At 34.3% G+C, this 15,692-nt stretch overlaps 1 long non-coding RNA gene across 1 annotated transcript; it reads right to left on the bottom strand.

Annotated features, from left to right (window-relative positions):
* Nucleotides 1-5,297: 5,297 nt before the first annotated feature.
* Nucleotides 5,298-14,889, bottom strand: LOC143066625 (uncharacterized). The gene is made up of 3 exons (XR_012975705.1): nt 14,756-14,889; nt 12,280-12,387; nt 5,298-5,457 (listed from the first exon to the last, which is right to left on the bottom strand). It is a non-coding gene; the product is annotated as an uncharacterized LOC143066625 (long non-coding RNA).
* Between the last annotated feature and the right edge of the window lie 803 nt (nt 14,890-15,692).

A 15,692-nucleotide genomic window follows, 5' to 3' on the forward strand; every position in this document is an offset into this window, starting at 1 on the left:
GATAGTAATTATATGTGGTTGAAATCATAAAATAAAATCGTTATAACGATAAAATCGTTATCACAAATTACAAAAAAATTGTGATAAGGAATTTAATTCTTAATAACGAATTACAAGATCTGTTATAACGATTTCCACCAATTCATTATCACAAATTTAATCTGTTAAAACGAATTATAAAATTCGTGATAACAATTTAAATTCGTGATTTCGAATTAAAATTATACTTTTGGGAGGTCCTAAATGGGCTTCCGTAGAAAGCAATACTACTGAATGTTTCACGATTGTCATGTTAATAAGATAAGAAATCCAAAAATTAAAAAGATAAAGACAAATATTTTATGTATTGATATCAAACATTTTAATCCAATTCTTTTTACACGGGAATAGTTCCGCCTACTGCATTAAGTGACAGTTTTTCTGATTAATATAAATAGTATATCTTGGAGAATTTTTACAGTTGTTATAAACATGTATAAGCAGTTAATTATTTAAGAGGTAGAAGATTCTTTTCAGAATTATCACAGACTTATTACCTAGGGGTTGGGTAAGCGTTTATCAAAGACAAATTCTCGTCCATTTTCGAGAATATACCGTCCACTTTTAAGGATATGACGTCACTTTAAAGGGTAGTCTGATGCAACATTAAGGTATAGCGTCCAAGTTTAGAGCCCAAATATGGCGTCGGTGTCTCGATGTCCGAATCATACGGTCCAACCTCAAATTCGCGTCCCGATTTCATAGTCGACCATGGCGTCCGCGTTAAGGCCCAAATATGGCGTCGGCGTTCACACCCAGGTCCAAATATAGCGTTAGCGTCCGACGTCCACCTTTATGGGTTTATTCTGTCCCACAAACACTACTGACAACTCTCCACAAGAGACCAAAATGGCACAGAAATTAACAACTATAGGTCACCGTACGGCCTTCAACAATGAGCACAGCCCATACCGCATAGTCACCTATAACAAGTCCCGAAATGACAATGTGAAACAATTTAAACGAAAAAACTAACGACCTAATTTATATACAAAAAATGAACGAAAAACAAATATGTAACATATAAACAAACGACAACCACTGAATTACAGTCTCCTAACTTGGGACAGGCACATACATAGAGAATGTGGCGGGGTTAAACATGTTAGCGGGATCCCAAACCTCCAATAATCTGGGACTATGGTGTAACAGTACAACATAAGAACGAACTATAAAAATCAGTTGAAAAAGGCTTACTCATCAGATGGAAAAAAATACAAATATATAAGATCCATACAATACATACAGACCATATATCGAAACCAATATATACTAAGCATTCAGCCAATCAAACAAAATGCATCTTAGAACCAAAGATCATTTTCACACTGTATATGGGTTAGAGATCTTAAAACAGAGTTTTTTTGGACACTGTATATGGGTCAGAGATACAGTTTGTATACAGACTGTATCTAAAAATTAGACCCATAGATAAAGCATACAGAAAATGCATACAGACTGTATATAAGAGCCACAGGCAGTGAAACACTTTATCTTGCAGTAACAGGCAAAACATACAGACTTTTATTTCAACTTGGAACAACTTACAATGCATACATACTGTGTCTCTGATCCATAGACAGTGTTAACCGACTAAATCTAAGATATACCGACAATAGAAGTATCTTAGACTCATAGTCAAAGCATATAAACAATGTATAAAGACTAAGAACGACGTACAATACATAAACTTAATTTAATTTACAACAAAGAAAATGCATACAGACTGTATCTGGGAAGCACAGACAATGCATTGACTGTGTGTAATCAAAGAACCTTTGTGAGCACGCTCACATACTTCACAGCCCGACATTGTCACTAAGCAAACAAAATTTCAACAGATTATTTAGTTCAAACACGCATGAAATTCTGTTGTGTAATTTCAGAAGATATGCAGAAGTATATTTAGGCCGAAATTCTAAGTTCAGAAGGCATAGTTCCTAATTCCTAACAAGAGTACACACGTTGAAATTTCTCTCCTTATTTTTGTTGATAGACCTAAATATAAAGTTTTACTACAATTATCACATAAACTTATTAATAACATGACCAAAGAAAATGAGATCAAGGTCATATGACCAAAATGAGGAATACATTTACACCTTACAATCATTCAATGCAAAGCAGGTCAAGGTCAGATGACACTTGGCACAAAAACTAAACACTGAACAATGAACCTCGAAAATGAGGACAAGGTAAAATGAGACTTGTGAGGCTGACATCATAAGATATTTCCAGACACCAAATAAAGTTGACCTATTGCATATAGTATTAGAAAAAACGAACAAAACTCAAAAGCTTAACTTTGACCATTGAACCAAGGAAATCAGGTCAAGATCAGATGACACCTGCCAGTTGGACATGTACACCTTACAATCCTTCCATACACCAAATATACAAGACATATTTCATATAGTATCTGAGATATAGACTTGACCACCAAAAACTTAACCCTTTTCACTGATCCATGAAATGATGGCGAGGTCAAGTGAAAACTGTCTGATGGGCATGCTGACCAAGGTACGCAAATACTAAACATAGTTACCCATAATATGAGAGAAATTACAAAAACTCTTAACTTTTTTTCAAGTAGTCACTGAACCATGAAAATGAGTTCAAGGACAATGGACATGTGACAGACGGAAACTTCCAAACTTAAGGCATCTGTATTTAAAGTATGGAGCATCCAGGTCGTTCGCCGTCTAAAATATAAAGCTTTTAAGAAGTGAACTAACGCTGTCGCCGCCGCCGCCGGATCACCATTCCTATGTCGAGCTTTCTGCGATAAAAGTCGCAGGCTCGACAAAAACAAGAATGTGTCCATCGTACACCGTTCCCCACTTGCCCTATCATTTTCTTTGTTCAGTGGACCGTGAAATAGGGGAAAAATACCTTCTTTGGCATTAAGCTTAGAAAAAAACATATTATTGGAAACATATGTACTAAGTATCAAGTTTATTGGACCTGACCTTCAACAAAAACTACCTTGACCAAAACATTTAACCTGAATCGAAAAAACGGACGAAGGAGCAGACGCATAGACCGGAAAACTAATGCCCATTTACTATCGTAGGTGGGGCATAAAAAAATTAATCATGATTTTCAGCCAATATGCACATTTACATAGCATGTCCTAACTATCTAAAAAATTCATGAAACTCTGTTGTGGTCTTTAGACAGATTTTATGACAAACTGTTGTAGGAGTATATAGAAAATCAATGAATTGATAATTTCATAATTTCCTCATTATCTACAAAGATTTATAAAACTCTGTTATGTGGTTTCAGAGGAGTTGCAATAACGAGAACAGGACTGACAGACCGATGGATCAAAAACATTGTACCATAAAGAACTTTGTTTGGTTTGGTATAATAAAGGGTCTGCTAAATAATGTAAGGCTGAGATAAATTAGTCATTTGGTCACACCAGTTTTTTGGCGAGGTTCGTTTTGTTCAGTCTGTGATGTTCTTTGTTGTGTTTTGCATTCAGTTGTTTGTTTTTTAATCTTTCTCTTTTTTTTCCGTGGTTTTGTCAGTTTATTATTGACTTATGTGTTTGAATAAGCCTTTAGTATCTTTCGCCTCTCTCTTCGGTCAATTTGATTATGTGGGACATACAGATTTAGACCCAAACTTGTCTTTGATTGTTTCGTGATTATTGTAGATGTAAATCATACTATAAAATTGAGTATGGAAATGGGGAATGTGTCAAGGAGACAACAACCCGACCATAGAGCAGACAACAGCCGAAGGCCACCGATAGATCTTCAATGTAGCGAGAAACTCCCGCACACGGAGGTGTCCGTCAGCTGGCCCCTAAACAAATATGTATACTAGTTCAGTGATAATAGACGTCATACTAAGCTCCGAATTATACACAAGGAACTAAAATTATAAATCATACAAGACTAACAAAGGTCAGAGGCTCCTAATTTGGGACAGGCGCAAAATTGCGGCGGGATTAAACATGTTTTTTGAGATCTCAACCCTCCCCTATACCTGTAGCCAATGTAGAAAAAAAACGCGAAACAATACGCACAGTAAAACTCAGTTTAAGAGAAGTCCGAGTCCGATGTCAGAATATGAAACAAAATGACAATAATACATAAATAACAACAGACTACTAGCAGTTATTGACATGCCAGAACCAGACCTTAATTAAACTGATTGAAAGATTATGTCTTCATCATATGAATATCAGGCACAATCCCTCCTGTTAGGGGTTTAGTATTATACCGTCATGAAATATACAAACCTCTTATTTACAATATCATTTGATCAACACCTATTTACAAGGGTCTATTTGATATGATTTTTTTCATTGTTGAAGGCTGTATGGTTGCATATAACTGCTTACATCCACTTTATTTGAACTTGAGTGGATACATGTAGGCGTCTCATTGGCAATCATACCACATCTCCGTATTTTTACAGTATTGTATCAGTACTGTTACCTAATAACAGGACAAAACAAGACAGCAATTTGACAAAACTAAAGACATACATACTTGATTTTACTTCTCTAAAGATTTAAACAAAATTTTCATAGTTCGTATCTGAACATGTACACAGCCATGGGAATTTTAAGGGACTATATTTCAGTGTGCATATATTTAGTAGCTAATCTAGCTACTTCCTGTTTATCAGACCGGTACCTTAGAAAAGAATTGTGACAATATATCCAATCTTTTCAAAAACCAAAGACTAACGTCACTAGGAGCAGCACTTAGTTGTCATAGATACTCTAGATAGAAAGATAATCTGCCACTTTTATAAAAGGGACTACACATAGTTTTTGAAAGGGTATAATCGGTTTGTGCCGAAATTACTTTCTTTAGTCCAGAAACTCATTTGTGCTAAATGGTAATCTCCACCCACATTTAGGACTGGCAGTTATTTGTAGTTTTTATCAACAGCTTGCACTTTTTCTAAATTATATTTGCTTCTTTTAAGACTGACCAAAACTGTTTTTTTACCATTGTGGTTTGATTAAGGTAGTGTATATCAAACAGCTGTTGGAAATATTTTGGACAACCCTCTTATTTACAATATCATTTGATCAACACCTAGTGGTCTTTGGTGGTATCTCGCATAACATTAATAAGGTCTTTTTTAAAAGGCAACTTGAAATTATTGGTCCCATATTTATGTGCTATAGCAAATGTATGGGCTGCTGATCTGCATATATGATAGCAATATATTCTTATGTTTTCAATGACCCCTTATTTCTTCACTCCACTTTATAAGATAGAAATAAATGTTATTCCACATTTTATTGGTTTTTTTTAAAGGTATCATAATTAAGACATAAAGACAAAACTAAGCACAGTGAAAAAAGTCTACTCTGTCCTGTAAAGTTTGAGATGTTTTTGTTGTTTAATCTTTGTCACTTGCATGGAAACACTAAATCTTGATAACCTACAACAGAAATATTATCACTTTTATTTCAATTCAATTGTTGCAGTTATCATGCATGTAATAGAGAAAATGATAAATTAGACCAGATCTCCACATTAATAATATCAAAACTAGAGGCTTCAATGAGCCTGTGTCACTCACATGATACTTTTATTTACAATTGATGCATGATACAGAAATTGTCCATACCAACCGTCAGTGTTTACCATACAATACAGTACTTCTATACACTGTCTGTATACAGTATTTGTTGGATTTTGTCCTTACCTATCGTCGATGTTTGACATAAAATACAATACTCCTATATACCGTATATCAACAGTATTTGTCTATACCTACCGTCGGTGGTTAACATACAATACAGTCCTCCTATATACCGTCTATCAACAGTATTTGTCTATACCTACCGTCAGTGGTTAACATACGATATAGTACTCCTTTGCACCGTCCATCAACAGTATTTGTCTATACCTACCGTCGGTGGTTAACATGCAATAAAGTGCTCCTATATACCGTCTATCAACAGTATTTGTCTATACCTACCGTCGGTGGTTAACATACAATATAGTGCTCCCATAAACCGTCTATCAACAGTATTTGTCTATACCTACTGTTGGTAGTTAACATACAATATAGTGCTCCTATATAACGTCTATCAACAGTATTTGTCTATACCTACTGTCGGTAGTTAACATACAATATAGTGCTCCTATATACCGTCTATCAACAGTATGTGTCTATACCTACTGTCCGTAGTTAACATACAATATAGTGCTTCTATATACCGTCTATCAACAGTATTTGTCTATACCTACCGTCGGTAGTTAACATACAATATAGTGCTCCTTTATACCGTGTATCAACAGTATGTGTCTATACCTACTGTCGGTAGTTAACATACAATATAGTGCTCCTATATACTGTCTATCAACAGTATTTGTCTATACCTACCGTCGGTAGTTAACATACAATATAGTGCTCCTATATACCATCTATCAACAGTATTTTTCTATACCTACCGTCGGTGGTTAACATACAATATAGTGCTTCTATATACCGTCTATCAACAGTATCTGTCTATACCTACTGTCGATAGTTAACATACAATATAGTGCTCCTATATACAGTCTATCAACAGTACTTTTCTATACCTACTGTCGGTAGTTAACATACAATATAGTGCTCCTATATACAGTCTATCACAAGTATTTGTCTATACCTACTGTCGGTAGTTAACATACAGTATAGTGCTCCTATACACCGTATATCAACAGTATTTGTCTGTACCTACCGTCGGTGGTTAACATACTCCTTTACACATTCTATTGACAGTTGTCTATACCTACCGTCGGTGATTAACATGCAATATAGTGCTTCTATATACCGTCTATCAACAGTATTTGTTTATACCTACCGTCGGTGGTTAACATACAATATAGTGCTCCTATATACCGTCTGTCCAGAGTTTTAGTCTATACCTACTGTTGGTAGTTAACGTACAATGTAGTGCTCCTATATACCGTCTATCAAGAGTTTTAGTCTATACCTACTGTTGGTAGTTAACGTACAATGTAGTGCTCCTATATACCGTCTATCAAGAGTTTTAGTCTATACCTACTGTTGGTAGTTAACGTACAATGTAGTGCTCCTATATACCGTCTATCAACAGTATTAGTCTATACCTACTGTCGGAAGTTAACATACAATATAGTGCTTCTATATACCGTCTATCAACAGTATTAGTCTATACCTACTGTCGGTAGTTAACATACAATATAGTGCTCCCATATACCGTCTATCAACAGTATTTGTTTATACCTACCGTCGGTGGTTAACATACAATATAGTGCTCCTATAAACCGTCTATCAACAGTATTTGTCTATACCTACTGTCGGTAGTTAACATACAATATAGTGCTCCTATATACCGTCTATCAACAGTATTCGTCTATACCTACCGTCGGTGGTTAACATGCAATATAGTCCTCCTATATACTGTCTATCAAGAGTTTAAGTCTATACCTACTGTTGGTAGTTAACATACAATATAGTGCTCCTATATACCGTCTATCAACAGTATTTATCTATACCTACCGTCGGTGGTTAACATGCAATACAGTACTCCTATTCACCGTATATCAACAGTATTTGTCTATACCTACCGTCGGTGGTTAACATACAATATAGTGCTCCTATATACCGTCTATCAACAGTATTTATCTATACCTACCGTCGGTGGTTAACATACAATATAGTGCTTCTATATACCGTCTATCAACAGTATCTGTCTATACCTACTGTCGGTAGTTAACATACAATATAGTGCTCCTATATAACGTCTATCAACAGTATTTGTCTATACTTACTGTCGGTAGTTAACATACAATATAGTGCTCCTATATAACGTCTATTAACAGTATTTGTCTATACCCACTGTCGGTAGTTAACATACAATATAGTGCTCCTATATACCGTCTATCAACAGTATGTGTCTATACCTACTGTCGGTAGTTAACATACAATATAGTGCTTCTATATACCGTCTATCAACAGTATTTGTTAATACCTACTGTCGGTGGTTAACTTACAATATAGTACTCCTATATACCGTCTATCAAGAGTTTTAGTCTATACCTACTGTTGGTACTTAACGTACAATGTAGTGCTCCTATATACCGTCTATCAACAGTATTAATCTATACCTACTGTCGGTAGTTAACATACAATATAGTGCTTCTATATACCGTCTATCAACAGTATATGTCTATACCTACCGTCGGTGGTTAACATACAATATAATGCTCCCATAAACCGTCTATCAACAGTATTTGTCTATACCTACTGTCGGTAGTTAACATACAATATAGTGCTTCTATATACCTTCTATCAACAGTATTTGTCTATACCTACCGTCGGTGGTTAACATACAATATAGTGCTCCTACAATGTATATACCGTCTATCAACAGTATTTGTCTATCATACCTACCGTCGGTGGTTAACAAACAATATAGTGCTCCCATATACCGTCTATCAACAGTATCTGTCTATACCTACTGTCGGTAGTTAACATACAATATAGTGCTCCTACATACCGTCTATCAACAGTATTTGTCTATACCTACCGTCAGTGGTTAACATACAATATAGTGCTCCTATATACCGTCTATCAACAGTATATGTCTATACCTACCGTCGGTGGTTAACATACAATATAGTGCTCCCATAAACCGTCTATCAACAGTATTTGTCTATACCTACTGTCGGTAGTTAACATACAATATAGTGCTTCTATATACCGTCTATCAACAGTATTTGTCTATACCTACCGTCGGTGGTTAACATATAATATAGTGCTCTTATATACTGTCTATCAACAGTATTTGTCTATACCTACCGTCGGTGGTCAACATACAATATAGTGCTCCCATATGCCGTCTATCAACAGTATTTGTCTATACCTACTGTCGGTAGTTAACGTACAATATAGTGCTCCTATATACCGTCTATCAACAGTATTTGTCTATATCTACCGTATGTGGTTAACATACAATATAGTGCTCCTATATACCGTCTATCAACAGTATTTGTCTATACCTACCGTATGTGGTTAACATACAATATAGTGCTCCTATATACCGTCTATCAACAGTATATGTCTATACCTACCGTCGGTGGTTAACATACAATATAGTGCTCCCATAAACCGTCTATCAACAGTATTTGTCTATACCTACTGTCGGTAATTAACATACAATATAGTGCTTCTATATACCGTCTATCAACAGTATTTGTCTATACCTACCGTCGGTGGTTAACATATAATATAGTACTCCTATATACTGTCTATCAACAGTATTTGTCTATACCTACCGTCGGTGGTTAACATACAATATAGTGCTCCCATAAACCGTCTATCAACAGTATTTGTCTATACCTACTGTCGGTAGTTAACATACAATATAGTGCTTCTATATACCGTCTATCAACAGTATTTGTCTATACCTACCGTCGGTGGTTAACATATAATATAGTGCTCTTATATACTGTCTATCAACAGTATTTGTCTATACCTACCGTCGGTGGTCAACATACAATATAGTGCTCCCATATGCCGTCTATCAACAGTATTTGTCTATACCTACTGTCGGTAGTTAACGTACAATATAGTGCTCCTATATACCGTCTATCAACAGTATTTGTCTATACCTACCGTATGTGGTTAACATACAATATAGTGCTCCTATATACCGTCTATCAACAGTATTTGTCTATACCTACCGTATGTGGTTAGCATACAATATAGTGCTCCTATATACCGTCTATCAACAGTATATGTCTATACCTACCGTCGGTGGTTAACATACAATATAGTGCTCCTATATACCATCTATCAACAGTATATGTCTATACCTACCGTCGGTGGTTAACATACAATATAGTGCTCCCATATGCCGTCTATCAACAGTATTTGTCTATACCTACCGTCGGTGGTTAACATATAATATAGTACTCCTATATACTGTCTATCAACAGTATTTGTCTATACCTACCGTCGGTGGTTAACATACAATATAGTGCTCCCATATGCCGTCTATCAACAGTATTTGTCTATTCCTACTGTCGGTAGTTAACATACAATATAGTGCTCCTATATACCGTCTATCAACAGTATTTGTCTATACCTACCGTCGGTAGTTAACATACAATATAGTGCTCCTATATACCGTCTATCAACAGTATTTGTCTGTACCTACCGTATGTGGTTAACATACAATATAGTGCTCCTATATACCGTCTATCAACAGTATTTGTCTATACCTACCGTCGGTAGTTAACATACAATATAGTGCTGCCATATACCGTCTATCAACAGTATTTGTCTATACCTACCGTCGGTGGTTAACATACAATATAGTGCTCCCATGTGCCGTCTATCAACAGTATTTGTCTATACCTACTGTCGGTAGTTAACATACAATATAGTGCTCCTATATACCGTCTATCAACAGTATTTGTCTATACCTACCGTCGGTAGTTAACATACAATATAGTGCTCCTATATACCGTCTATCAACAGTATTTGTCTATACCTACCGTATGTGGTTAACATACAATATAGTGCTCCTATATACGTCTATCAACAGTATTTGTCTATACCTACCGTCGGTGGTTAACATACAATATAATGCTCCTATATACCGTCTATCAACAGTATTTGTCTATACCTACCGTCGGTGGTTAACATACAATATAGTGCTCCCATATACCGTCTATCAACAGTATTAATCTATACCTACTGTGGGTAGTTAATATAGAATATAGTGCTCCTATATACCGTCTATCAATAGTATTTCTATATACCTACCGTCGGTGGTTAACATACAATATAGTGCTCCTATATACCGTCTATCAACAGTATTTGTTTATACCTACCGTCGGTGGTTAACATACAATATATTGCTCTTATATACCGTCTATCACCAGTATTTGTCTATACCTACCGTCGGTGGTTAACATAAGATATAGTGCTCCTATATACCGTCTATCAACAGTATTTGGCTATACCTACCGTCAGTGGTTAACATAGAATATAGTGCTCCTATATACTGTCTATCACCAGTATTTGTCTATACCTACCGTCGGTGGTTAACATGGAATATAGTGCTCCTATATACCGTCTATCAACAGTATTTGTTTATACCTACTGTCGGAGGATAACATAGAATATAGTGCTCCTATATACCAAGAGGGATAACGGATCTGCATCTAGAATTTATCATGCTGCCCTTTTTTGAATTTTTTAAATTTTTGTTATCCCTCAATTTTTACTTTCATCCCAAATAATACACCAGTAGTCAATTAGGGGCATAACACCCATTGTATTATGTTTTCTTGCAGTTATATAAAAAAAAATGTATTTAAGAAAGATGGTATATTCTGGATGATATATTAGCACAACCTTGGTCAATTTGATTTCTCCAGTTACTTAGTGGGCTGTCAATTTTGAAACTAATATTTTTTCACATGAAGAATTTTGTAATACTTTAATTTATTATCAAGTTTGGTTGAAAAGTCTGAATAGTTTCTGCTTTGTTCCAGTATTCAAACATTTTGTTTCATTTGCATCTATGAACATGTTATTCATTTTACACCACTCTTCAACCCTGTATAAATCTTCTTGAACATCATCATTTATATTTTCTAGATGTTTCCCCTGATTTATGAATAGTGGTGTCATCAGCATATACAACGATATAGGTCTGTTTCACAATTTTTAATGCATAAGGGAAGGTCATTTATAAATAGCACAAACAATAGAGGACAAGGTATAGAACATTGGGGAACACCAAATTTTACATGTTGTTGTTCAGAGTTAACATTACAAATGTATACCTTTTGTTATTCAGGTACAACTTAAAAAAAACTAACAGTAGTCTCACTAAATCCATACATGTCGAGCTTTAAACAAAGAAAGTCATATTCTACCAAATCAATAACTTTTTTTTAAATCTTAATAAAATTGCTAGGTTTAAATTACCATCTCCATTTCTTGCAACCATGTGTCAATGATATTAAATAAATGTCAAGCTCAATCCAGTATATATTCCAAGTTATGGACAAATGATAATGCTATTAAAAATACCAAATCATAACCAGTGCTTTTCTCTTTTTCTATTTACAGTATATGACTAGGTAATAATGATTACTTTTTTCAACTATTTTCATACTTTTTTGTTTCCTCTGCTTTTGTATCAAGGGCATAATTGTTTATGGCAAACTAAGCATCTGCATAATCAAACTATTCCTAACTATACTCTACCTCAAATTCTGGAAACTGCAGAATTTATGTCATAGCAGTCTTATGGTAGCTGAATTATTTCTATTTTTTGTAAATTTGGATTAATAAGTCTTTTGTCACATTCTGGGGCTATAGAAAAAAAACATTACAGAATTATCAAAATTATGTGTGTATAATGTTTGTGTACAGTCATTCAACTAAAAAAGGACAAAAATTATTTTTTTGTGTATAAATAAATAATTGTGATTTTAATGTCTTAATATTATAAAAAAAACTTCAAAAGATTAAATTTAAATTATTTCTAAACATGAAAGAGCACATATAAATCAACCTTTTACTCAGATTTATATCTAAAACCAGTTATAACTAGCTATAATATCTTTGACTTCACAAATATCATCATCTAATTTTACAAATCAGTATTTATTTGGTGGCACTTCCTGCACACTAAGTATGTTATGCCTTAGGTTTAATTATGATGCAATCACATTTCAGAAGGTACATGTCTTGAACTGTTTTAATGAATAAATTACAGTTTTAAACTCAGTTTAGGCTGACCTGAGGTCAATAGTCTTAAACAATGTCATCAAACTATCAGTTTTACTGTAATATATTGATATTGTGACATTTATGGGAAAGAGCATATGAGTTAGTCATATTGGTCAATACAATGGAAAGTTTATAGCTGAGACTACTATAACACTATGTGTTATAGTAGTAGTCTCAGTTTAGAACTGAGGACAGGGGACTCTTGATTTATTTATAAAATACTAGAACACACCCGCGATATCGCGGGCATTCAGAGCGTAGTTTAAAGTATGTAAAGTGTTGTTGGGAGAATTTTGTAAAATATTGAATGACTGGAGAATTTCAGCAAAAGTATCATAAGTTATAGCTTATTGGGGACAGGAAAATGCCTTTTTTCATCCCTCTTCCTTTATTTCCAAATTCCCAATTTTTGGTTTTCTATCAATTTCAATATGAACATACATTTAGTATGTTATGGACATTTAAGTAAGGAGCCTGTAATTCAGTGGTTGTCGTTTGTTTATGTATTAAATATTTGTTTTTGGTTCATTTTTTGTACATAAATAAGGCCGCTAGTTTTCTGGTTTAAATTGTTTTACATTGTCAGTTCGGGGCCTTTTAAAGCTGACTATGCGGTATGGGCTTTGCTCGTTGTTGAAGGTCGTACGGTGACCTAGTTGTTAATTTCAGTGTCATATTGGTCTCTTGTGGAGAATTGACTCAACATGGCAATCATACCACATCTTCTTTTTTTTGTAAAAGATTTAATGACTGGAGAATTTCAGAAAAGGTATCAAAAGTTCACATGAATATTTTTAGCGCTTATCTGTATATTATGAAAATTCATTACTTATAAATATAGTGTATTTACTTTCAATTCTAAGTTTACTAATCGGTCCATGGTGGTCATTGATATAGTATACAGACCCTCTCTATTTAATAAACTCTGTGACCGCCGTTGATAGTAAACTTGAAAATGATAGCAGATAGAATTCTGAAAATACACTTTATTCTTATGTATGTTCAAAGTATTACAGAAAAACGCAAACCGGAAGTCTAATCTGACTTAAAATTTCGTCCAATGGCGGGACAATATCCGGATGCCTTTTTTCTCGTTTTTCTCCCAAAATAACTTAATCTGAATAATCATATGAATAGATGACAAATGTGACTATGTACCAAACCTACAGGGCACAGAGGCGTCTTGATTAATTTATTGTGGAAAGAGGAGAAGCGACACCCAAAATGAGGTCTTCTCGTTTAATAGTATAGATATTTATATATCATATAGATAGATTGTTTTGCTTTTTTGCTTTTTTTGTTTTCATGGTTTTGTTTGTTAAATGTATTTTGTGTATGTTTATATTATTTGTCACAAACTTATTGTTCAGAGTTTATATGACAATAAATATTTGAATTGAAAAAAAAAAAAAAAAAAAAAAAAAAAATTATAACTATGTTAATGTTAATTATATACATGACATAATAATTAAATCATTTAAAAAACTATTCCAAAGATTTCTCTCAAATCATGTTTACATTATTTTAGGGAAGAGTCTGTCTGAAATATATTCAGGGGTAGTCCAAATAATTATGACTTCTTAAAAAGCTATATTATGGGGGAAAAAAGGGGGGGGGGGTCTATTATGTTTTTTTCATACAGGAGGAAGACGTCATAGCAAAAAAAAAAACCAACAAAACAAAATAAAATAATAGCCTGTCAAGACGTCCTTATATCATAATAATTTGGTCTAATTTTGGGATAATACATTTAACTTCCTTTGATGTCGGGGAGGGGAAAAGTTTTGACGATTAATTATTCTTGAAACTAACCATTATTATTTCTTATTCTTACTTTGTTAAGCGAGCGCGATGTGTGGTTCTCGAGTTATTTAAAAAAAAAGGGGGGGGGAGTTGTTACTATATCAAATTTACTCAGTTTGGAGACAATAAATATTTAAAATCTAACCATAAACTCCAATGTTCCTGCTTTTTTTAGCAGAACAAACACGATGGCATTCTCGTCTCTGCTATAATCAATAGTTAACTCATTTCGTCTTCCAGGTTATTTCTTAATCAATTATGATTATCAGCTGTCTATATATCTATTTACCATGTTTATGTTAAACTGGTCCGTAATTCCAACGTAGTGTACCGATAAGTGAACTCAACAGGGATCCAGTTTATTAAACGTCTGTAAACCGAGGTATATAATATACAAGGTTCCTGAGTCAGTAACCGTAACTATCACCGTGCTTTGTGCGCATGCGCAAGAAACACCAACAACAATGATAAAACAGGGTATATAGTTCCGTAATTTCATATATTTTTCTTATCTTCATACTAAAGAGCTCCAAAAGTAGGCGTGCTTAGGTGCACTGGGCGGGTCTAAAAACCGACTCTCGGTGGTTAACGTCTCTCGATGGTTAACTTTAAGTGCCTACCGATTCTGGGATACTCTCTATAACACAATCGTGTTATCTTTATAGGAGTTTATATATTGTACTTGCAAAACTCATTTCCTGTTAGGGGACGACCATTTGATATTCTGGGGGGGGGGGGGGGGGGGAGGAGGATTTGTTTTTGATCGGTTATTTATTTTTGTAAACTAAGAGGACAGATTATTCATTTTCTGCACTATTGAAGCAAGATTTTTCATTTTCATTAAAGCAAGGGACTGATTATTCATTTTCACAACCATTTTTTTGATATTCGAAAACATGCAATTTTTTAAATGATTTGTTTATTATAAATAATACATATAGTATAGTCAAGTCATTATGTACCATTTAATTAGATTAACCATCCCCCTCTGCAGAAATGAATCTTTTAAATTCCCAACTGCATATGTATACATGTATTGCATACATACAAAGTATTGAAGTTTAGTTATAAGTAGGAACTTT

This window comes from Mytilus galloprovincialis, chromosome 3, assembly GCF_965363235.1.
Source record: "Mytilus galloprovincialis chromosome 3, xbMytGall1.hap1.1, whole genome shotgun sequence".
In the NCBI taxonomy this organism is placed as follows: Eukaryota; Metazoa; Mollusca; class Bivalvia; order Mytilida; family Mytilidae; genus Mytilus; species Mytilus galloprovincialis.